Below are 22,968 nucleotides of genomic sequence, written 5' to 3'. Positions count from 1 at the left end.
TTACTATCATTATTATTATTACTATTAATATTATTATTATAACTATTATTATTATCATCATTATCATCATTATCATTACTATTATCATTATTACATATTATCATTATCATTATTATTATTATTATTGTTATTGTTGTTGTTCTTGCTTTCGTTGTTCTTGCTGCTGTTTTTGCTGTCGTTGTTGTTGATGTTGTTGGTGTTGTTGTGCTGTTGTACCCGCCTTGATCACCTCCCAGTTAAACTACGTAAAGAAAGTCAGGGAGAATCTAACGCCGCTGACGTCACAGAAACGTTTAGTGTACAACATTTTTCCGTCCACATTGAGATGCTCCTCAAGTCCTTTGTACTTTTACTGGCTAAGGTATAATGCCACGTTATATCTAGACGAGTGAACATGTAAACTGAATCTTGCTTCCGGGTTTCTTCTCAGTTAGTCTGAGTTAGGAAATGCCAATGTTCATGACGAGACATTATGACTCAATCATGTGATGTATCTGAGGTACGTAGGAAGGCGAGTTTGAGGCAAGGCTGAGAGTTGGACGATAAAGAGTTTAGAGGAAAGACCTCTGAACAATATATATATATATATATATATATATATATATATATATATATATATATATATATATATATATATATATATATATATATATATATATATATATATATATATATATATTTTTTTTTTTTGCTTTGTCGCTGTCTCCCGCGTTTGCGAGGTAGCGCAAGGAAACAGACGAAAGAAATGGCCCAACCCACCCCCATACACATGCCTTGATTCAATCCACTGACAGCACGTCAACCCCGGTATACCACATCGCTCCAATTCACTCTATTCTTTGCCCTCCTTTCACCCTCCTGCATGTTCAGGCCCCGATCACACAAAATCTTTTTCACTCCATCTTTCCACCTCCAATTTGGTCTCCCTCTTCTCCTCGTTCCCTCCACCTCCGACACATATATCCTCTTGGTCAATCTTTCCTCACTCATTCTCTCCATGTGACCAAACCATTTCAAAACACCCTCTTCTGCTCTCTCAACCACGCTCTTTTTATTTCCACACATCTCTCTTACCCTTACGTTACTTACTCGATCAAACCACCTCACACCACACATTGTCCTCAAACATCTCATTTCCAGCACATCCATCCTCCTGCGCACAACTCTATCCATAGTCCACGCCTCGCAACCATACAACATTGTTGGAACCACTATTCCTTCAAACATACCCATTTTTGCTTTCCGAGATAATGTTCTCGACTTCCACACATTCTTCAAGGCTCCCAGAATTTTCGCCCCCTCCCCCACCCTATGATCCACTTCCGCTTTCATGGTTCCATCCGCTGCCAGATCCACTCCCAGATATCTAAAACACTTCACTTCCTCCAGTTTTTCTCCATTCAAACTCACCTCCCAATTGAATTGACCCTCAACCCTACTGTACCTAATAACCTTGCTCTTATTCACATTTACTCTTAACTTTCTTCTTTCACACACTTTACCAAACTCAGTCACCAGCTTCTGCAGTTTCTCACATGAATCAGCCACCAGCGCTGTATCATCAGCGAACAACAACTGACTCACTTCCCAAGCTCTCTCATCGCCAACAGACTTCATACTTGCCCCTCTTTCCAAAACTCTTGCATTCACCTCCCTAACAACCCCATCCATAAACAAATTAAACAATATATATACATATATATAATATATATATATATATATATATATATATATATATATATATATATATATATATATATATATATATATATATATATATATATATATATCTTAGAAAGTATCACAATTTTCCGCGTGATTAGAGTATTCCTATGAGTCGACGGGGAAAATGAAACACGTTAAGTTCCCAGGTGCACTTTCGTGTAATGATCACATAATCAAGGGAGACACGAGAGAGAAATATAACAGTCAGTTGATACACATCGAAGACACGAAGCTAGGACGCCATTTGGTAAACATGCGATTGCTGAAGGCAACAGTTATACTATAAAGAATATCTTAATCAGGAATTCACCAGAAAATTCTCCTGGATACATCTATAAAGTGCCATGTAGAAATTATGATAACTTTTATGTTGGGCAGACTAATAAGGGACTTTCTGCTAGACTTAAGCAACATAAATATAGTATAAGAGCGGGACAAGAATCAAATGCTTTGTTTAATCACGTAAAAACTATGATCATTGTATTGACTGGATATGTCATCTCAACTCTAACTCTATTACCACGAGAAATATCATTGAATCTTCTATTATTAAAAACACGAAGAATTATAATCTTAATATTAGTGATGGTCTGTACAAATTAGATAACTTTATTGTTGATAAAATTTGTAAAATGATAAGTTTATGATCGCTCATTGGCTGTCTTGGACAATCGCATGTTTACCAAATAGCGTCCTAACTTCGTCACTCCGATGTATATCAACTGACATATATTTCTCTCTTGTGTCTCCCCTGATGATGTGATTATTACACGAAAGTGCACTTGGGAACTTATCATGTTTCATTTTCCCCGTGGACTCGTCCAAATGCCTCTCTCTTCTCTTTCACTAATAATCTTACTTCTTCATCCCACCACTCACTACCCTTTCTAATCAACCCACCTCCCACGCTTCTCATGCCACAAGCATCTTTTGCGCAAGCCATCACTGCTTCCCTAAATACATCCCATTCCTCCCCCCCTCCCCTTACCTCCTTTGTTCTCACCTTTTTCCATTCTATACTCAGTCTCTCCTGGTACTTCCTCACACAAGTCTCCTTCCCAAGCTCACTTACTCTCACCACCCTTTTCACCCCAACATTCTCTCTTCTTTTCTGAAAACCCATACAAATCTTCACCTTCGCCTCCACAAGGTAATGATCAGACATCCCTCCAGTTGCACCTCTCAGCACATTAACATCCAAAAGTCTCTCTTTCGATCGCCTGTCAATTAACACGTAATCCAATAACGCTCTTTGGCCATCTCTCCTACTTACATACGTATACTTATGTATATCTCGCTTTTTAAACCAGGTATTCCCAATCACCAGTCCTTTTTCAGCACCTAAATCTACAAGCTCTTCACCATTTCCATTTACAACACTGAACACCCCATGAATACCAATTATTCCCTCAACTGCCACATTACTCACCTTTGCATTCAAATCACCCATCAGTATAACCCGGTCTTGTGTATCAAAACCACTAACAGACTCATTCAGCTGCTCCCAAAACACTTGCCTCTCATGATCTTTCTTCTCATGCCCAGGTGCATATGCACCAATAATCACCCATCTCTCTCCATCAACTTTCAGTTTTACCCATATTAATCGAGAATTTACTTTCTTACATTCTATCACATACTCCCACAACTCCTGTTTCAGGAGTAGTGCTACTCCTTCCCTTGCTCTTGTCTTCTCACTAACCCTGACTTTACTCCCAAGACATTCCCAAACCACTCTTCCCCTTTACCCTTAAGCTCAGAGCCAAAACATCCAGGTTCCTTTCCTCAAACATACCACCTATCTCTCCTTTTTTCACATCTTGGTTACATCCACACACATTTAGACACCCCAGTCTGAACCTACGAGGAGGATGAGCACTCCCCGCGTGACTCCTTTTTCTGTTTCCCATTTTAGAAAGTTAGAATACAAGGAGGGGAGGATTTCTGGCCCCCGCTCCCGTCCCCTCTAGTCGCCTTCTACGACACGTGAGGAATGCGTGGGAAGTATTCTTTCTCCCCTATCCCCAGGGATATATATATATATATATATATATATATATATATATATATATATATATATATATATATATATATATATATATATATATATATATATATATATAAGGCTGGTCTTCTCAACCTCACTTCATTCTGTAGAAGATCTCGGAGTTGTGTCTTGAGGGAAGTTTTTTGTTCTGGCTGGATTCATCCCCGAGTGATCCTGTGTGGTCCCAGTCTCTAGTCTCATGTGTCATGGAAGACGAGTTCTTATGGCCATCTTGGGTGCATCCTGGCATCTCTTCCCGGACGACCTGCAGCCAAGGTAAGCCAGATAGGGGCGTCCGCCATGGCAACCCAAGACCCAGCTGGACTGATTTAGTTAAGGACAATATCGAGGCTGCTTGATCGTGTCGTACTAGTCCTAGGATCATCTAACGTTCACTCAGGAACAGTGAACATATGACAACTATATGACGGAAGTTGAACGAGTTCTCAGCTCAACAATAGCTGGTTTCTAGTATGAATATCAAAGTGGGAAGAAGTTAAAGCTGACTAAAAGATATATTGATAATAATGTTAGATCAGCTCGACTTATGACGATGCTTTGACTATGCTATATTATCAATACGGCAGAGGTTCAAACTTAACTGAGGGGAATTTCTTAGACGTATGACGAGGGTAGATGGACTAACAATAACAGGAGAGCTGTCATTACTGGTGGCCACTAACGAGCTAAATGATTATTGTTATACATTTAAGACTGATAGCTTGGGAGGATGACTGAGAGAGGTCTCGCTTGGCACGTGACATGATGTTCACGGAGACCTGGGACACTCGCCGGCATTCCTGGTACATCTCTTACTCCGGCTTTTATTCTTAAACTGAAGTCAGGGGCTGAATATGCTGAAATGATAGGTCTGACCTCTGAACATGACGGACTCAAGAACTCTGTCATAGCTGTTACTGATCTAGGAAATCAACCCAGATTTATAAAACTTAAGATTTATATTCCCCATCTGGCTCTTCATCAATTCATCATTATTCCCCAGGACATCCAAGAGGTGGAGCAACCATCAGACCTCCAGGGTTATGGACCCAGATTTTTGCACTACAACAGCGTTCACCGATGCCTGAAGAAGCCCATTTATCACGGTAAGCCAGTAAGACGTCATACATCTACCTCTCCATACCTGACTGCATCACCCTGTACACCTGAACAACCCACATGAGCTTCCCCAGACCCTGTCCATCTAACATTCTCAGAAATGTTATTCTTTCCATACGACAAATACGATCAACACAAGAGGCGGCAGACGGTTGTTGTATCCATCAAGTAGTCAGAGAAATGACCATCAACCAAGGCCTTATCCCCACCCCTTCCCTTCCTGAACGAGTCACGCCCATGCTAGCTTCCCATATCATTAAAACACGGGACACCCCTTCCCAGGCTCAGTCCCCGCTGACATAAGATTAGATCTATGTACCATTGAGCGACAGCTTAGTCCCTTTTGTATATCTGATTCCCGTCCTTATTGTGCTGGGAGACCAGTGTGACAATAATCTGAATCCAGCTTTAGTTGTATGTGGTACTACTGGATCCCTTTGCGAAAATACTTCATGATTGTCGATTAGCTTCGTGCACTTGTGAAATGAGAACGTGTAACATGACTGAAGTCAGATGACATCCTTTCAAAAGACTAGGAAGGAGATTGTGAACTTTGCGAGCTGCCACCATGATGATGGAAGTAGAATGTTCCAAAGTCGTTCAGGTGAAAGTTCATGGAGAATAGATGATAGGTTACCCACTATGCAAGATCATTAGAGCCTTACCCACATGATGGAGGAATACCAGGGTCACCACAGTATACTTCAGCTCTCCTGAAGATATTAAATGATCAAAAGAAAACAGTGGCTTGGAAGGGAGAACCCTTAGGTTTAACTCACCATATTACACACACAATGCCACAACAACCTGGGACACGCCCTAGTATACGTCTCTACCTCCCGACTACCCCATTCCCAACGACAGGCAGCGAAGGACTCTGAGGAGGAAACATTTCAACGTAGCAGCTCACCTTGGAATGCTCCCTTGATCCTCTTCTTTGACATAAAAGGTCAATCTTGTCTTCCGTCTCGAGACACGCCGAGGAACTTGTCAGACGCACTTTCACTATCCTCCATACATGTTTGCCTATAACTCGTCTGTTTCATTGGCGGGATGGATATTACTGGCTGCTGTGGGGTAAACGTATATTCTTGGAAAAACATTGTACTGTACTATGTACTATATAAAGCCACGCCGACGAAGATGTCAGTGACTAGCCCCATAAACGGTTGCGAGAGATTCAGTCTTTTCTTTGGCATAATAGTAACTGATGGTTGTTGGGGTGATGTATTATAGGGAAAATATATCAACGTTGAGCGGGAAGATTAAGCCTGCATTAAAGGAGATATGAGGAGAAAAAAAAATAGTGAGAATGAATCGTTGTACCACTGACCAATGCCATTCAGCCGTTCTCCGATAAAACTACACAGATTTGCTGCTGTCGAAACATTTGTTCTGAGTGAGTCCGAGTCCAAAGGCAAATGGGTAGCGGCATTCCCGCAGTCCACAGGAGTGAGCAGACGAGGGTTCTGAGGACCCGAATCAGCAGTCGCTAAAAACGATGGAACCCGGAGTTCTGTGACTGCGAACAGACGATAGATAAATTAAACATGTTCAATAGCTTCCTTTTACCTTATCAAAGGATCTATGCAAGATTTGGCGACCAGTAAGAGCTTTCTCAAATTAGATGTGATACATGGCTATCAGTAAATGCCCAGAGATAAAACCAGTAAATCGACCTGAAACTGGGAATTTACACCGATGTCTTTCGCAGTACATTCTTCGGGGTAACTTTTTCAAGGCTCATGACAATGATATTCCGTAGTTTGGTTGGAGAGACCATTATGATAAATACGGATTTTCTAATTCCATCAATTCAGAAGAAATCTTGAAGTAGCTACAACCCGCAAATCTTAGAGTTAAGTTGTTACGTCGTAAATCTGTAAACATTAGAATGAATCGTCTTGGTCACGTAGCGGATGGAAGGGTAGTATTATCTGATTATGATAATATAATGGCAGTGACACAAAAAAGTCGAGTAAGTCATCGGACTCTGATCCTTTTACAGATGTTTCGTTAAGGGTTTTGATAGCATAGCCCCCAACCCCTTCATAATTTTCTCCACTGGGAGACACACAGTAGATTGGTATAGATATCATAAAGAAACTCTTTATGTCAGTGTTTCCAGACAGCTATCAACCAATATTCTTGGTGAGCGATGTAAACATCGGAACTGTACTCAATGCAAAGGGTAGCAGGACGCTTACACATCATTGTCAATGATCGTCGTACGTTGAATAAGTCGGACATGAACGATAATCACAGAGCAAGAGGTGTTAGTATGGACACTAAGACACCTCAAGGATATCATATCTCATGACACGTGTTCGCTGATCATGCACCAGTAGTGAGGTGTTTCATGATCAGAATCGTACAGGCAGGTTAGCGAGGAGGTCATCAACCATACAAGATTTCATTTCAACTGTAGAACATACGACAGGAAAGCCTACTGTTGTAGCAGATGCATTAGTTACAGAGTATCTTGCTTCAGATGCAAAGAAGGTAAGAAAAGAGCAGCAGAATGATCCAGTGTGCTCACCTGTCATAAAGCACCAACGCAATTAGATCACTGATCTGTTACATAAACCTCCGGACCCAATCAGAGAGTTCTTTATGCAAGATGTTGGTACAGAGAAATTATACTAGCCTTACTTACTCGGGCAATCTTACAGTCTCACCAACAAGTTTAGCGTCTTAGATGTTAGTATTGGTTCATCAGCCACTTCAAGCAGCTCCTACGGGTAAAGACAGATATCTGAAACAGAAAATAGTTTGGGTAGTTTTGACCAGTCTTATCTGATCTTTATATGAACGGTAGACTAGCTTGCTTAGTGCACCCAAACCTCCAAGCTGTGATGGGTTATCATTAAGTTCACATATAACCTTAGTAAAACTAAACTTGATTTCCCCGCTACCATCTCGCCATTGAAACTAGTTTAGCCGACCCTTATCTATACTATGCTAGTCTCTTACGTAATGATGATCTTACTCTGCTTTATGGAGTTTTACGTCCATATTGAATGCATTTGGTAACGCTATACACTAGTTGTGCAGGTTCTTGAAACCTTAACGGAGGATAAGCTTTATATATTCAACTTGTCAATAGCATGAAAAAATGTATGTAATCTAAACTGAAGAAGTCTTCCCTCTTCTCTTGTGGCTTTTGGACTTCACAGAAAGTATTTAGAGACTCAAACAACAAGCGAGAAGCTTACTGACATAACCTATGTTATATAGTGGTGGTACGGATAATTAGAATCCAACACCATCTTACAACTTACAGCGCGTTGTCGTCTCCTCGTAGATGAAATGTACTATAAACTACGTGTATGACGTGTCGTGGGACGTGATGTTGGGATTTTAGAACCGTCCTAAAATCTATATTATCAGTGTATTTTGGTATCTGTGTAATAGTGATGGTTGCCTAGACTTGCTCCGGATTACGGTTTAGATTGATTGATTCATTAACTGATCAGGTGTTGCTGCAACCTTATATTACGTGTATGATAAATAAACGATATGAAACTGATAACGTACAAATGGTAAACATCATCCATAAAATAGAATTCCAAATAAGACATACTACGTAAAACTCATTTTCATTTTGGTCGTCATAAAGTACAGATATATTGAACACCGAATGCTGGTTAGCTATTGATTACATCTATATATCTACAAAGATTTTTTATAGAAAATCCAGATCAAGTGAGAAGCAGTGACATCCTACAGGAAAATATGTCTATCAGTTAGGACTGCGACCCCCTCACACTTTCCCGTGGTGTGGCCTGCATAATTTACGTTTTCTTTTAAGACAACACCAATGATAGAAAACGAAAAAATGAGAAATCTGAAAATGAACGGAAGCTGCAACAGACCACTGGATCCTTTCTTGGAAGTTTATGATACTGGAATTAGAAGAGACCAAAAATGCAAATTCTTGTTTAGAGGGACGTGATGACTTTCAGAGAAATGTGTCATGTAAGGCTTTGTCGAATGAATTCCAGGTAAGCAAAAAGTGTTAATGCTGACTCTTAAACATTGTTGTTGGGGACATTACTGTAGCCTCATGACACAAATCAGTAATGATAATGAATTATGAATTGATGATCTTATTTTTGTTTCTATAGAGTTCAGAGTTATCCCCATTTGGGAAATTCTTTGCACAGCCTCTACTAAACATCCGTCTGTTTAAGACTTTTCTGTAAAGTAATGAATCTATACTTTATAGCAAGTTGATCTGAGACACATTAGTTTTTCTTGTCATAGGAGATTTTAGGTGATGGCTGTATTAACCTGAAAGATAAAGTTCGTTTTAGAACACAGGACTCTGCGTAGTTTGTCACATTTATGCGTGGTACAGTGGTTGATGCCTGGCACAGTGGCTGATGCCTAGTACAGTGATTGATGTCTGGTACAGTGGTTGATGTCCAGTACAGTTGTTGATGCGCGGTACAGTGGTTGATGTATGCTGGTACAGTGGTTGATGTCTGGTACAGTGGTTGATGTATGCTGGTACAGTGGTTGATCTGTGGTACAGTGGTTGATGACTGGTACAGTTGTTGGTGCGTGGTACAGTGGTTGATGCCTGGTACAATGGTTGATGTATGCTGGTACAGTGGTTGATCTGTGGTACAGTGGTTGATGACTGGTACAGTTGTTGGTGCGTGGTACAGTGGTTGATGCGTTTCATGATGTAAGAAAAATAGATATGTTCCCGTATATTGTAACATACGTAACTGAATGACCCGACAACCACCTCATGACACCGGCCACACAAAAAGGTAGTCAGTCATCAATCTTTCTGTATGAGTGATGACATTTTCTGTTCAGTTATGATCATTCTTAAGATTATCAAGAAGAGTGTTATTGCCTCTCATGTACTATGTACTGGACGTTTATGCAGTAGTGTAACGCATGGAGACCCCGGGGTAGGGGAAGGAAGGTGTGTCATCAACCAGTGTTAGTATGCAAATCTTCTTCCTTCTGTAAATGCTGATAAATCCTGTTTGGTCAGAGTTTACACTATGATCATAGACCATAAGGTTACTGACTCTAATGCGATATCTGCTGGATGAGCATTGTGTGACGTAGGCAGACCGAGGTGGGGGTGCCTTGGGGTGTATCCTACCCCAGGGAGCGAGGGAGACCGCGCCATCTGCCGTGGTCAACACTACCACCATACCATCATCCTGACACACAGTTGGTGTATGTTGATAGTTGGTGTGATTAACACTTAGATGACATTATATAACAACAGTACTGTCCCCTGTGTCTGCTGTTGTATGTGGTCAAAGTTTGTACTCGATGACAACGTTGGCCCCAACCTGTTTCATGAAGGTTGTATGTATGTCCATGTTATAGTTGTTGTGGTTGAGGCTCTCATAACCCTGGTAGAGTCCATAGTTATCTATCAAGGTATACTTTTTCTTGAGATTTAGAGGATAATCATATAGCACACACAATGCGTTGTTATATTCAATACCTGATGATTCAGTAATGCGTGACGACATCCTCCTCAATCACTGTTCCCACTGAGTCGTAATGTGAGCCATTAACACCTCGGTGTTGACTGGCTGTCTCTATGTTTTCAGCTGTGATTGCTTGCCATTATGCTCACGGCAAAAACTACCGAACAACCCGTATCGTTACAGTCAAAATGCTCGGCATCTTCACAGCCTTCGATGACTTAGATGGGAGAGACTATATTGCCATTTATTAATATGATGGTGAGGGACGTTGTTAGTTAAGAAGAGCTGATTGACAGAGTCTGATCTGCCATGTACAGTAAGACAGGTCAATGGCAGTCGTGGTGGGGAGGTGGTATGAGCCAGTGTGTAGCAAACCCCCTTCTTCCGGCATGATATGGATAAGACGTTGGCAGCTGCCAGACACCAGATTGCAGGGTAGTAAGCGTGAGTCAAAATAATACTAAAAAAAGGAGCTTACATTATTCAGCATCTCTAATTTGCTATATTTTGATATAGATCTCGTTTCAGAGTCATATAAAATGAATAACGTATTATATGCAATCAAAAAAAGTCAGCGTTGGAACCTTTCTTCTTTTTCAAATGCGTCGGATTCGATTCTTTGATCAAGAGTTTGAGGCGACCATCGTGAGATGTTATTGTAAAGGAACTAAACCTGATCAAATTGAGGCAACGTGTTATTCATCATCCTTGCACTTTATCTCCGCTACCTGCTCTTTAGGTACACATATGCTGCTATATTTACATCACTGTGGGTGTCAGAGTAGTCAGTCCTTATGATTCTTCGAATATTCTGCGACAGTGAAAAGAGTTTCACATTATAGATAATTTTAGATGAACTAAATTGCCTAACGGTGCTGGAAATGTTTTCCTGTATCCTTGCCCTTCACATCCAAATAATGATATTCTATTCGTTAACTTTGGATTAGATTCTATTGTACAACCAACCTTCAATCTAAGTCTGTACTTATGTTCATTAATACGATGCTAACCTCTTTGGTCTCGTCCAATCTGAAAAGAGCGTTATCAAAAGTAATTCCCTCACAAGACTTCCTCTTGTTGGACTCAGATTCAGTTAACAGTGAATTCCCCACATCAGTCCAGGTGGCGCCACAGATCTGGTAAACACAGGTACAAGTGCTGGCTCTCTAATTCTGGATGTTTTCGAGCGCTGTACATGATCTGAAGGACATGCAGACTTCCGTACGTGTATATATGGAGCTGAGGATTAGTACCATCAAGAAAGTTTGGTATTTGGGAACCTAGTTGTCTGTGTCACATTCTTTGTGACAGGTCGAGGACTCGTTACTCGTGACCTGTCACTAATTACTCCCCCGGGCCGACTGAGGTGCCCCTGGTTGGAATGATGCCATACGTGTGTCCCAGTTCATGCTGAAAGACGACCAGTATGTTGTGAGACTCTGGTTGACGTCCAAGTAAAGATAACATTAATATTATCTACATTCTTCTATGGAAATTGAAATATCGCCTAATGAGTTACCATGGAGGATTACAGACAAATAGATATGGAAGTGCTTGAGGAGCTGGAGTTGAGCAGTGACGAGTCTGATGTGAATGGTGAATCACTAAGTGAGGAAAGCTGCCATTACGAGAGGAAGTTGACGGGAAAGGAACTTGTAAAGGATGAGGGAGACAGACAGACTGGCAATAAGAAGTAAAAGAAGAAAAAAGAGAAGAGACAGAAAACGGAGGAGGATTGGAAGTGTGTGTGGAGAGTAAGAAGCTGATGAAGATGTCGGTAACGAGACGCTGAGAAACAGAGCGAGACGTGGAAGGCAAAGAACAGGCACACGCAGGAGGTGGTCCTGAAAGGAAAGTATTGGTTTTCCCACCGTCATGCACCAGGAATTTCCTTGAAGAATGAAAACAGGCGGCAGTATAACTAGGACGGGAACAACGCAGTTTTGAGCCACTTTGGAAGGAGGGAACACCGAAGCCTTACCTTACAATGAAGACGGCGTAAGCTGTGATGTTGACCACGCTTGGGTATGAGGTACAGTGATGGACTGACCAGAGGAGAGAGTAGCTTGACGAAGGTCATAGTCTTCAGGCCACCTACAATGCTGGATCCTAATTTTTTCTTGCATAAAGAGAGTTTTTTTGGGGGGTCAACAGACACTTAGCGAGGAAGGAGCGAAGAAAGAAGACAAGTCATCTCCGTAATAAAAGAAAAGATTAAAGCAGTCTTCATCGCCGGAGCAGAGGGTACAGGAAGATGACACCATCAGTAGGGTAAATAAAGTGCTTGAAGTGTTGCAGATGGGCACACTAGGCCTGGAGTTGTCAACAGGACCCACGCCGAAGATTTTGCAGGAAGAAGCGCAAATCCAGGATGTGTAGGGGCATGATTATAGCCTTGCTGTGGTAACTGTGGGAAATCTTACAATGTTGAGTCATTCGCATGATAAGAGAGACCACGTCTGAGAATTATCCAACAACCGAATTATTCAGACAACACTGAGGGAGTAATAAGAGTTACGTCGGTAGCTAGACATCGAAAGAACATGCGAATTGTGGAGACAGTGACCCCTAGTAACGCCTGGCTGGAAGATTCAAGAAGGATATGGACAGCACTAGCGGCTGAAAGGGTTATCGGTGACAAGAACCACCAGGATGATGAACAGGTAACAAGTAAGAGGAGTGATGCAGCCTTCCACGTTAGCAGTAACGTTGTGCAGACAATATAGTGAGGGGAAGTGCGTCCCATGTTTCAGCTTTTGCAATATTTAGGTCAGAGACGAAGTGATAGAGAAACAGTAAAGTAAAAGAGAATTTAAGCTATGAATGAAATTGGGGAGACTGGAAAGAGGAAGGTGAAAACTCAACGGTCTTGAAATTATCAGTCAACAAGATAGATATTAAGAGTAGGAAAGGACTGGGAAGTGCACGGGATACAAATTGTGAGTTTTCAGTGTTGGTGACGTGTAAAGACGCTAAAAAGGAAAAAAATGAGAAAATGGGAGACAAGCAGGAGGAATGGGCTTTTCTCAAAAATTCGATTGAGAAGAATAAAAAGTTAGAATCAATAATGGATCCATTTGTCCTCCAGATAATACCCTGAACATTACAGGTTTAGTAAACAGTTCCAAATGTATAACATTTAACCTTCACGAATGATACTAACAACCAGCCTCGGGCACTGAGGACAGGAATGACGATCTGATGAAACTGAATTGATGCTGGGGATATAATTCCTCTGTTCAGGCCAACATATCGGGGAACCTTCAACAAACATTAAGATATCCATATATGTTGAACTACCTGAAAACCCTGTTAAAGTGCGAGGACTGGCGAGAGTCTGTATAAAGGAATATATATATATGTATATATATATATATATATATATATATATATATATATATATATATATATATATATATATATATATATATATATATATATATATATATATATATATCCCTGGGGATAGGGGAGAAAGAATACTTCCCACGCATTCCTCACGTGTCGTAGAAGGCGACTAAAGAGGACGGGAGTGGGGGGCTAGAAACCCTCCCCTCCTTGTATTTTAACTTTCTAAAAGGGGAAACAGAAGAAGGAGGCACGCGGGGAGTGCTCATCCTCCTCGAAGGCTCAGATTGGGGTGTCTAAATGTGTGTGGATGTAACCAAGATAAGAAAAAAGGAGACGTAGGTAGTATGTTTGAGGAAAGGAACCTGGATGTTTTGGCTCTGAGTGAAACGAAGCTCAAGGGTAAAGGGGAAGAGTGGTTTGGGAATGTCTTGGGAGTAAAATCAGGGGTTAGTGAGACGACAAGAGCAAGGGAAGGAGTAGCAGTACTCCTGAAACAGGAGTGGTGGGAGTATGTGATAGAGTGTAAGAAAGTAAACTCTAGATTGATATGGGTAAAACTGAAAGTTGATGGGGAGAGATGGGTATTTATTGGTGCATATGCAGCTGGCATGAGAAGAAAGATCATGAGAGGCAAGTGTTTTGGGAGCAGCTGAATTAGTGCGTTAGTGGTTTTGATGCACGAGACCAGGTTATAGTAAAGGGTGATTTGAATGCAAAGGTGAGTAATGTGGCAGTTGAGGGAATAATTGGTTTACATGGGGTGTTCAGTGTTGTAAATGGAAATGGTGAAGAGCTTGTAGATTTATGTGCTGAAAAAGGACTGGTGATTGGGAATAACTGGTTTAAAAAGAGAGATGTACATAAGTTACGTATGTAAGTAGGAGAGATGGCCAGAGAGCGTTATTGGATTATGTGTTAATTGATAGGCGCGCGAAAGAGAGACTTTTGGATGTTAATGTGCTGACAGGTGCAACTGGGAGGATGTCTGATCATTATCTTGTGGAGGCGAAGGTGAAGATTTGTGGGGGTTTTCAGAAAAGAAGAGACAATGTTGGGGTGAAGAGAGTGGTGAAAGTAAGTGAGCTTGGGAAGGAGACTTGTTTGAGGAAGTACCAGGAGAGACTGAGTACAGAATGGAAAAAGGTAAGAACAAAAGAGGTAAGGGGAGTGTGGGAGGAATGGGATGTATTTAGAGAATCAGTGATGGCTTGCGTAAAAGATGCTTGTGGCATGAGAAGCGTGGGAGATGGGCAGATTAGAAAGGGTATTGAGTGGTGGGATGAAGAAATACGATTATTAGTGAAAGAGAAGAGAGAGGCATTTGGACGATTTTTGCAGGGAAATAATGCAAATGAGTGGGAGATGTACAAAAGAAAGAGGCAGAAGGTCAAGAGAAAGATGCAAGAGGTGAAAAAGAGGGCAAATGAGAGTTGGGGTGGGAGAATATCATTAAATTTTAGGGAGGATAAAAAGATGTTTTGGAAGGAGGTAAATAAAGTGCGTAAGACAAGGGAGCAAATGGGAACTTCAGTGAAGGGGGCTAATGGGGATGTGATAACAAGTAGTGGTGATGTGACAAGGAGATGGAGTGAGAATTTTGAAGGTTTGTTGAATGTCTTTCATGATAGAGTGGTAGATATAGGGTGTTTTGGTCGAGGTGGTGTGCAAATTGAGAGGGTTAGGGAAAATGATTTGGTAAACAGAGAAGAGGTAGTAAAAGCTTTGCGGAAGATGAAAGCCGGCAAGGCAGCGGGTTTGGATGGCATTGCAGTAGAATTTATTAAAAAACGGGGTGACTGTATTGTTGACTGGTTGGTAAGGTTATTTAATGTATGTATGACTTATGGTGAGGTGCCTGAGGATTGGCGGAATGCTTTCATAGTACCATTGTACAAAGGCAAAGGGGACAAAGATGAGCGCTCAAATTACAGAGGTATATGTTTGTTGAGTATTCCTGGGAAATCATATGGGAGGGTATTGATTGAGAGGGTGAAGGCATGTACAGAGCATCAGATTGGGGAAGAGCAGTGTGGTTTCAGAAGTGGTAGAGGATGTGTGGATCAGGTGTTTGCTTTGAAGAATGTATGTGAGAAATACTTAGAAAAGCAAATGGATTTGTATGTAGCATTTATGGATCTGGAGAAGGCATATGACAGAGTGAATAGAGATGCTCTGTGGAAGGTATTAAGAATATATGGTGTGGGAGGCAAGTTGTTAGAAGCAGTGAAAAGTTTTTATCGAGGATGTAAGGCATGTGTACGTGTAGGAAGAGCGGAAAGTGATTGGTTCTCAGTGAATGTAGGTTTGCGGCAGGGGTGTGTGATGTCTCCATGGTTGTTAGATTGGTTTATGGATTGGGTTGTTAGGGAGGTGAATGCAAGGGTTGTGGAAAGAGGGGCAAGTATGCAGTCTGTTGTGGATGAGTGAGCTTGGGAAGTGAGTCAGTTGTTTTTCGCTGATGACACAGCGCTGGTGGCTGATTTATGTGAGAAACTGCAGAAGCTGGTGACTGAGTTTGGTAAAGTGTGTGAAAGAAGAAAGTTGAGAGTAAATGTGAATAAGAGCAGGGTTGTTAGGTACAGTAGGGTTGAGGGTCAAGTCAATTGGGAGGTGGGTTTGAATGGAGAAAAACTGGAGGAAGTGAAGTGTTTTAGATATCTGGGAGTGGATTTGGCAGCGGATGGAACCATGGAAGCGGAAGTGAATCATAGGGTGGTGGAGGGGGTGAAAATTCTAGGAGCCTTGAAAAATGTGTGGAAGGCGAGAACATTATCTCGGAAAGCAAAAATGGGTATGTTTGAAGGAATAGTGGTTCCAACAATGTTGTATGGTTGCGAGGCGTGGGCTATAGATAGAGTTGTGCGGAGGAGGGTGGATGTGCTGGAAATGAGATGTTTGAGGGCAATGTGTGGTGTGAGGTGGTTTGATCGAGTAAGTAATGTAATGTAAGGGTAAGAGAGATGTGTGGTAATAAAATGATTGTGGTTGAGAGAGCAGAAGAGGGTGTTTTGAAATGGTTTGGTCACATGGAGACAATGCGTGCCTTTGTTGTCTTCCTAGCGTTACCTCGTTCACAGGAGGGGGAGGGGGTTGTTATTTCATGTGTGGCGAGGTGGCGATGGGAATGAATAAAGGCAGACAGTATGAATTATGTACATGTGTATATATGTATATGTCTGTGTGTGTATATATATGTATACGGTGAGATGTATAGGTATGTATATTTGCGTGTGTGGACGTGTATGTATATACATGTGTATGTGGGTGGGATGGGCCATTCTTTCGCCTGTTTCCGTGCGCTACTTCGCTAACGCGGGAGACAGCGACAAAGCAAAATATATATACATATATATATATTTTTCTTTTTTTTCTTTCAAACTATTCGCCATTTCCCGCATTAGCGAGGTAGCATTAAGAACAGAGGACTGGGCCTTGAGGGAATACCCTCACCTGGCCCAATTCTCTGTTCCTTCTTTTGGAAAATTAAAAAAAAAAAAAACGAGAGGGGAGGATTTCCAGCCCCCCGCTCCCTCCCCTTTTAGTCGCCTTCTACGACACGCAGGGAATACGTGGGAAGTATTCTTTCTCCCCTATCCCCAGGGATATATATATATATATATATATATATATATATATATATATATATATATATATATATATATATATATATATATATATATATATATATAATGGAACACGGTAAATATGTACGTATCTGGGGCACGTCAGGATCTCACTTCCTTACCAGATCGTATGGTCTTGTGTTAATCAGTGGCTGTACGAGATGTTGACGCTAAACATCAACGAGTGGAAACAATGGCAGTTAATGATGACGTTATGAAATTCTGCCAGATGCATACATGCGTACTAGTCAGGGAATATGGGAGTGACTCAGAGGAGGAAGTGTAAAGAGTAAGGATGAATTCCCTAAACTCAGGTTCGAGGGCCCTACCTATGAATCTAAGAATTTCGTTAGATCTTTTCACTTCTTCTTTACGCTGCTTACTTGGATATAGATAACCAGAGATTATTACACCCAAGTCTTTACGCTGCTTACTTGGATATAGATAACCAGAGATTATTACATCCAAGTCTTTACGCTGCTTACTTGGATATAGATAACCAGAGATTATTACACCCAAGTCTTTACGCTGCTTTCTTGGATATAGATAACCAGAGATTATTACACCCAAGTCTTTACGCTGCTTACTTGGATATAGATAACCAGAGATTATTACACTCAAGTCTTTTTCCTCATTTGCCTTTTTCGGTTTAGCAGAATTCATACGGTAGCTTAGCCTCTCGTTTTTGCAGCCAATATGTACAATTCTGGACTTATCAATCCTGATATCAATTTGCCACTTATAACCCCAGTCCCTCAGTTTGTGTATGTCAGTTTGAAGCTGTTGATGTTCAGGTTCATATGTAGACTCAAGTCCCTACTTTGTATCATTAGTCAATTTTGATATCTAGCAATGCAATCCATTATCAGTATCACTGGTATATATGATGCTACGAGATGTACAGTTTTTGTGGCTTTAATGAAGAGTTTGATGAAGCTCATAGTAAAGTTATGACTATACTGAGGGTATCAGGAAGGTTCTTACACTGGAAAGACGACTACCTTCGTACAATAAGAGCTCGTGTGTGTATGGGTGGGTACTGGGGATGTTTTTCTATGGGAAGAAAATGTGAACCAGGCGCCTCGCAAGAGAGAATTTAAATCCATTGTTATTCGATTAATTACTGAACATAATAACACCAAATAAATGTTCTCAAGGAGTTGTGCAGTCTCGCCCACAAGTACTCTTCGCTCTTTGTTGAAAGACAGAGGACGTTGCAGTAGCTTGGCGAGCAACTCAGAACCGCAAGTTCGATCATAGCATGTAACGGTTCCCCATTTCCCGCGTTAGCGAGGCTCCATTAAGAACAGAGGACTGAGCCTTAGAGGGAATATCCTCACTTGGCTCCCTTCTCTGTTCCTTCTTTTGGAAAAAGTAAAACGGGAGGGGAGGATTTCCAGCCCCCGGCTCCCTCCCCTTTTAGTCGCTTTCTACGACACGCAGGGAATACGTGGGAAGTATTCTTTCTCCCCTATCCCTAGGTATATATATATATATATATATATATATATATATATATATATATATATATATATATATATATATATATATATTTTTTTTTTTTTACTTTGTCGCTGTCTCCCGCGTTTGCGAGGTAGCGCAAGGAAACAGACGAAAGAAATGGCCCAACCCCCCCCATACACATGTACATACACACGTCCACACACACAAATATACATACCTACACAGCTTTCCATGGTTTACCCCGGACGCTTCACATGCCTTGATTCAATCCACTGACAGCACGTCAACCCCTGTATACCACATCGCTCCAATTCACTCTATTCCTTGCCCTCCTTTCACCCTCCTGCATGTTCAGGCCCCGATCACACAAAATCTTTTTCACTCCATCTTTCCACCTCCAATTTGGTCTCCCTCTTCTCCTCGTTCCCTCCACCTCCGACACATATATCCTCTTGGTCAATCTTTCCTCACTCATTCTCTCCATGTGCCCAAACCATTTTAAAACACTCTCTTCTGCTCTCTCAACCACGCTCTTTTTATTTCCACACCTCTCTCTTACCCTTACGTTACTTACTCGATCAAACCACCTCACACCACACATTGTCCTCAAACATCTCATTTCCAGCACATCCATCCTCCTGCGCACAACTCTATCCATAGCCCACGCCTCGCAACCATACAACATTGTTGGAACTACTATTCCTTCAAACATACCCATTTTTGCTTTCCGGGATAATGTTCTCGACTTCCACACATTTTTCAAGGCTCCCAAAATTTTCGCCCCCTCCCCCACCCTATGATCCACTTCCGCTTCCATGGTTCCATCCGCTGACAGATCCACTCCCAGATATCTAAAACACTTCACTTCCTCCAGTTTTTCACCATTCAAACTCACCTCCCAATTGACTTGACCCTCAGCCCTACTGTACCTAATAACCTTGCTCTTATTCACATTTACTCTTAACTTTCTTCTTCCACACACTTTACCAAACTCCGTCACCAGCTTCTGCAGTTTCTCACATGAATCCGCCACCAGCGCTGTATCATCAGCGAACAACAACTGACTCACTTCCCAAGCTCTCTCATCCCCAACAGACTTCATACTTGCCCCTCTTTCCAAGACTCTTGCATTTACCTCCCTAACAACCCCATCCATAAACAAATTAAACAACCATGGAGACATCACACACCCCTGCCGCAAACCTACATTCACTGAGAACCAATCACTTTCCTCTCTTCCTACACGTACACATGCCTTACATCCTCGATAAAAACTTTTCACTGCTTCTAACAACTTGCCTCCCACACCAAATATTCTTAATACCTTCCACAGAGCATCTCTATCAACTCTATCATATGCCTTCTCCAGATCCATAAATGCTACATACAAATCCATTTGCTTTTCTAAGTATTTCTCACATACATTCTTCAAAGCAAACACCTGATCCACACATCCTCTACCACTTCTGAAACCACACTGCTCTTCCCCAATCTGATGCTCTGTACATGCCTTCACCCTCTCAATCAATACCCTCCCATATGATTTACCAGGAATACTCAACAAACTTATACCTCTGTAATTTGAGCACTCACTCTTATCCCCTTTGCCTTTGTACAATGGCACTATGCACGCATTCCGCCAATCCTCAGGCACCTCACCATGAGTCATACATACATTAAATAACCTTACCAACCAGTCAACAATACAGTCACCCCCTTTTTTAATAAATTCCACTGCAATACCATCCAAACCTGCTGCCTTGCCGGCTTTCATCTTCCGCAAAGCTTTTACTACCTCTTCTCTGTTTACCAAATCATTTTCCCTAACCCTCTCACTTTGCACACCACCTCGACCCAAACACCCTATATCTGCCACTCTGTCATCAGACACATTCAACAAACCTTCAAAATACTCATTCCATCTCCTTCTCACATCACCACTACTTGTTATCACCTCCCCATTTACGCCCTTCACTGAAGTTCCCATTTGCTCCCTTGTCTTACGCACCCTATTTACCTCCTTCCAGAACATCTTTTTATTCTCCCTAAAATTTACTGATAGTCTCTCACCCCAACTCTCATTTGCCCTTTTTTTCACCTCTTGCACCTTTCTCTTGACCTCCTGTCTCTTTCTTTTATACTTCTCCCACTCAATTGCATTTTTTCCCTGCAAAAATCGTCCAAATGCCTCTCTCTTCTCTTTCACTAATACTCTTACTTCTTCATCCCACCACTCACTACCCTTTCTAAACAGCCCACCTCCCACTCTTCTCATGCCACAAGCATCTTTTGCGCAATCCATCACTGATTCCCTAAATACATCCCATTCCTCCCCCACTCCCCTTACTTCCATTGTTCTCACCTTTTTCCATTCTGTACACAGTCTCTCCTGATACTTCTTCACACAGGTCTCCTTCCCAAGCTCACTTACTCTCACCACCTTCTTCACCCCAACATATTCCTCGCGTGTCGTAGAAAGCGACTAGAGGGGACGGGAGCGGGGGGCCGGAAATCCTCCCCTCCTTGTATTAACTTTCTGAAATGGGAAACAGAAGAAGGAGTCACGCGGGGAGTGCTCATCCTCCTCGAAGGCTCAGAGTGGGGTGCCTAAATGTGTGTGGATGTAACCAAGATGTGAAAAAAGGAGAGATAGGTAGTATGTTTGAGGAAAGGAACCTGGATGTTTTGGCTCTGAGTGAAACGAAGCTCAAGGGTAAAGGGGAAGAGTGGTTTGGAAATGTCTGGGGAGTGAAGTCAGGGGTTAGTGAAAGGACAAGAGCAAGGGAAGGAGTAGCAATACTCCTGAAACAGGAGTTGTGGGAGTATGTGATAGAATGTAAGAAAGTAAATTCTCGATTAATATGGGTAAAATTGAAAGTTGATGGAGAGAGGTGGGTGATTATTGGTGCATATGCACCTGGGCATGAGAAGAAAGATCATGAGAGGCAAGTGTTTTGGGAGCAGCTGAATGAGTGTGTTAGCGGTTTTGATGCACGAGACCGGGTTATAGTGATGGGTGATTTGAATGCAAAGGTGAGTAATGTGGCAGTTGAGGGAATAATTGGTATGCATGGGGTGTTCAGTGTTGTAAATGGAAATGGTGAAGAGCTTGTAGATTTATGTGCTGAAAAAGGACTGATGATTGGGAATACCTGGTTTAAAAAGCGAGATATACATAAGTATACTTATGTAAGTAGGAGAGATGGCCAGAGAGCATTATTGGATTACGTGTTAATTGACAGGCGTGCGAAAGAGAGACTTTTGGATGTCAATGTGCTGAGAGGTGCAACTGGAGGGATGTCTGATCATTATCTTGTGGAGGCTAAGGTGAAGATTAGTATGGGTTTTCAGAAAAGAAGAGTTATCATTACTATTGATAATAATAATAATAATGATAATAATGATAATAATAATAATGATGATAATGATAATAATAATATTAATAATGATAATAATAATAATAATAATAATAATAATAATAATAATAATAATAGTAATAATAATAATAATGATAAAGATAATAATGATAAAAATATCAATGATAATAATAATGATAATAATAATAATGATAATAATGATAACTATAATAATGATAATGATAATAATGATAATAATATTGGCCGCCAGCCAATCTTGATGGTCCTTGGGCCTTCCTGGGCCGGCCGCTACCAGCCAGCCTTCACAGAAATTATGTCCTAGTGCCTGCATTGATTTCATCAGCTTTGTTTCCCTCATGGTATTGTATGTATGCATGTATGTATGTATGTATGTATATATGTATGTTTGTACGTGGTGGAATGAACCGACATTAACGCTAATATTCCATTTAGAATAAACAACTTATTTAGATTCGCCAACATTTCCTTTACAGTCGTCCTATGTATGTTTGCGTGATAACTAAATTGAATTGTAGCGATACGCTTCGATTGGAGTTGCACTTTGCTATATTGAATTACACTGGGAGAGTCTTAAATCTTATTGCAAAATATCTGTTATGTTGAGCGAAGTTTTATTGCTTCATACGTGTAACAGTGGAATTATTAAAGTCACTGTACGTGTAAATCGTTAGAACGCGCGTCTGATTTACAGTTTAGAATTGATACTCGAATACAATGATTTTCTGAGGCTATAGCTTCGTTGAGCGCTTGGTTTATACGTACATAAGTGAAAC

This window comes from Panulirus ornatus, chromosome 4, assembly GCF_036320965.1.
Source record: "Panulirus ornatus isolate Po-2019 chromosome 4, ASM3632096v1, whole genome shotgun sequence".
Lineage (NCBI taxonomy): Eukaryota > Metazoa > Arthropoda > Malacostraca > Decapoda > Palinuridae > Panulirus > Panulirus ornatus.
Note: the sequence above shows the minus strand (reverse complement) of the source record.